We start from the raw sequence: 4,326 nt of genomic DNA, 5'->3' as shown, positions 1-4,326 counted from the left end.
TTTTGCTTTCTTTTCTAGGAGAAAGATGGTTTGAAGGTGACAATTCAAGAGTTACAGTTAAAGTTGACAGCAGCAATGAAGCGAAGTAGGCTTAGCTTGCCAAAAAGCAATACACCAAAGGCAATGAGCCAATAAAAAATAAGAATATTTTAATTACATAACTTTTTTAATAAATGAAAATGATAAAATTACATGTGTTTTCATTTTAAAGTAGGAACATTTGCTTGTTAATTCAGTTCTTTTTGCTGTGGTTACTACCAATCATTCTATTTGTACTGACACAGAGTGACACAGAGTGAGGAGCAGGATATTTCCTCTTTGGAATTATTGCCTAGTGTGGTTCATTACTCTTCCGTTTGGGAGGCAAGTGGTAGTTGTTTTCCTGAGTAGCAGGAGGCAAAGAGGCCAAGAGTGGCCTTCCTCCTGTCTGGGCATGACACCCTCCTAAGTGTACCTTTCTTCTACTTTTGGCAGTAGACTGTGCAGGTATGGTGCTCTGAGTTAATTTCTTGACACTCAATGGCTTGGTTCCTCCAGACTTGCCAAAAGTCATAAAGGCTGAAACCAAGCCACTATCAGAATCCTTAATTTTATTGTTTGACTTCAACATAACGTTGACTGGATCTAAAAATAAAGCTGGTCTCTTTTTGAGATTTTGAAGCCATCCTGAGAACATTTCTTTCAATTTCTCTTCCGCAGCTAATACATCTTCAGAATTGGGTAGCTCTACATCAGAACTAGATGCTGGACTAGGTATTTCTTGATTAGGATCTTCTTGACTAGTTGTTTCACTTTCATCAGTTAAGCTGGAAACAGTATTAGAGGAAGCATCAGCTTCAGGGCTATTATTCTCCAAATAATCATGTAGTCCACAAAACCATCCAGACGGGACCTTTCGATGGCCATGAAGAATTTCTAACAGAGCCAACTTAATTTCAGTGCCAGTTTGTTCACGAGGAAGGAATTGAGCACTTGATAGCTTATAATTCTTCACAACAGCACACTGATGCTTGCATGGTTTTCCACTTTTTCCTTCAGGGCATGAACAAAGTTCATTTTCCATCAGTACAATGTATGCTGTGCCCTTTGCTTTGTTGGTGACTTTGTAGCAATGTGGAAGGTTTGGTAATTTTTCAGTGACTAAATTTTCTAGTTTTTCTGGTCTAATGAAGTATCTTGACTGAAAAGGATGAAGCGACCTATTATTGAGCACATCAGTGATTCTCATTTCAATGTAGGCTGGAAATCTCGTCACCAAGAAATCCACCAGCTGTACAGGATTAAAGGCTTTCACTCGACCCAGCACTTTATCTTTGATTATCCGCATTGTTGCTTCTGCATAATTATTAGTGTCATTACCCCGTGTAAGAAGATCTTCTCTTTGGAAAAGGGCCCATTCATGAGATCTATCAACATATTTAATAATGTGATCATAAATTTTTTTGTTTGACAGGAGAAGTGGGTTTTCCTTGGCGTTTTTAACTAAATCTAGGAAGGTGGGTTGATCTTTTGCATAAGCCAAATCTTTCATGACATAAAACATTTCAGGCCTATGTTTTAATGGTACATCATTTTCTCTTTTCCAAACGTACCTCCAGAATGCTTGTAGCACATGGAATAGGCATAACAATAAAATAATTCCAGGAAAAGCACTTTTCAAAGAGTTCCTTTCACTATCGCAGTCATCTGTCATTGCAATTTTTGGACCGGTATCTGGTCCTCTTCCATAAAAAGCTTTGCTTGGTAAGAGACTCTTTAACACATCTATAGCAGGTTTGAGAACATCTTCACTTTCAGAGGAGACAACAAGAATGCCCAAAGGCAAGGCTCCAGCAACAGAGGGGGTCAATAGAAGGAACACTCTACAATTCAAGACATCCATAGTTCCTGAAGAATCTACAAAAATCATCTCTCCCGCAGATCGAAGGAGTTCATGTGTCCGTTTCATCATTGGAGTGCAAATTGCAACAAGGAGATCCCTTTCATCCTGAATTTCGACTTTAATACACTGATCACCAACCTCAGTGTTGTACTTGCAGCAGAAATCCTTAAGTGCTTCGACCATGCCTTCACCAGACTGAGGACCATAGTGACCAATGGAGACTTTCCGAAACAATTTGTATACCCAATAGTTACTTGGACATTTAGATCTATCTGCAGCAGTATACATGTAATCAGCACCATGTGATAGCAAGAGATCAAATTTGTATGTCTCAATAGCAGATAATACTGAATGTCCATCAGAGAACATCTTCAGAAACTTCTCTTTAACTTCATTAGAGGGTCTCCGGTATCGCAGAGCATCAGCAGAATCAATTGGATGGTTGTGTTGGTGTGAAATAATTATTTCACAAGGATAATCCTTCAATAAATCATCAGAGCTCCTAAAAATAAAAATAAAAATTCATAGATGGGTAAAGAAAGCGGATTTGATATATTAATAACCATTAGGGATACCTACCAGGCCATTGATCTCTGCTTGATAGTTATGCGGACAAAGCTTGGACAAGAAGTATTCTTGCTTTTCCTTACTTTGGCCGCTTTGGTTTTAAAAGTAGTCTTAGTCTTGTCAGGTCTCTCTCTAGGTATTGTGTTGTGGTGACATCGATATTCCCTCTATGAGAAAATATATAAAATTAATCAATCAGCCTCACACACACAGACTTAAATCTCTTACTACTACAAACAGAACTTTTAACAGCACTAACTTTAAAAACTAGGCGATCAGAGTTTTCTTTTTTTGTTTTCTTTACTCTGAAATCACAAGATGACTTATTCTCATAGTCTGAGAGCCACTGGTATGCCCCTGACTTGTCAGTTATGTTGACTCTAATTTTGGCTGTCCAGTGTTCTTCAGTCTTATTGAAGGGGTTTGGCTTTGAAGAAGTCTCTATGATTACATAGTCAGCCATAAGACTTGGCAATTTTTCCTGAAAAAAAAAGATATGAGGAATTGATTGGAAGTACATGAACAATTAGTCAAAATTATTATTACTTTTTGGTTTGTAGGAAATATTTAACCAAAAGTAATTTTATTGATACTTACGTGAACCTTTTCAAAAGCTGGATTAGCTAAGCTTTCCTCCCTGGCCTTCTCAACATTTTTTTCAATTTCTTCAAGACTTTTACGACATCCTGCCTTTTTCCTAATAGCGACTTTACTAACTGTTTCTGTCACTTCATTCCCTGATTTAGATTTGGAAGAAGTCTCAAATCCGCCACACAAGTCTGAGCAAAACAGTTGAAACAATTTAAGATCATAATTTGATTTTTAGCAAAAGATATTGGTGGTATTTGTTAGTTAAAGTACCTGATAGATCTGAATTATTCACCAAATCAATTGGATTTGGTGGGGATTCAGCTCCTGCACTACTGCCTTCTCTCAATTCTGGAGCTGGGGTGTCAGATTCTAAATTAATTATTGTGCTAATGTCAGAATTGTTTTCAATAGCATTTGTAGGAGGAAAACCTGTGGGAGATATGAATAATAAAACAATTAACACATTCAAACTCATGCTTTAATTGTTAATTTATAATTTACCATCCGTACCTTGGGCCATTAAGTTTGATGCAACTTTTCGAGCATTAATCAGGACTGAGTCAGGTGTGTTCTTTCGTATCTGATAAAATGGGACATTATTGAAAGTATTTATTAACGTGTCAATTTTAGATGAATTTCTCACATATCTCTATTGGAAACTTGACGACAGCAAATGGTTTCCATTTATCCTTACCTGACTACTAAGGCTCAAAGATTTTTTTTTGTGTAGACCAGTCAAGACAGGCGAAGCAACAAACTACAGAAAACAGAAAATGGCAAACGAAAGCTAACATTAGTGGTTAAAATTTTAAGAATAAAATAACGAAGCATGCTGAAAAAAATACTTACAGCAGGAACAGTTCTGGATCCACATGATGGTTTTGAAATTAGAACAGGAGCAGTTTCGACTCCAAATGTTTTTGAAATTAGAACAGGAGTTTTGTTTCCACATGATGGATTTGAAATAAGAACAGGAGCAGTTTTGGATCCACATGATGGTTTTGAAATTAGAACAGGAGCAGTTTTGACTCCAAATGTTTTTGATATTAGAACAGGAGTTTTGGATCCACATGATGGGTTTGAAATAAGAACAGGAGCAGTTTTGGATCCACATGATGATTTTGAAATTAGAACACTTAAATTTGGATTCTGAAATATGGTATGAACGTATAAGATTTAGATCCTCGCTAGAGTACACGTACACTGAACAGTGGTACAAATTAGGAAAAGTTGAGTTGAAATATCTTTTAAAAATCTTTGAATCATGGAGGATTAAAAGTCTTCAG

Source organism: Frankliniella occidentalis, unplaced genomic scaffold, assembly GCF_000697945.3.
Source record: "Frankliniella occidentalis isolate FOCC.00 unplaced genomic scaffold, Focc_3.1 Scaffold173, whole genome shotgun sequence".
NCBI lineage: Eukaryota > Metazoa > Arthropoda > Insecta > Thysanoptera > Thripidae > Frankliniella > Frankliniella occidentalis.
This window is presented reverse-complemented; position numbering follows the sequence as displayed.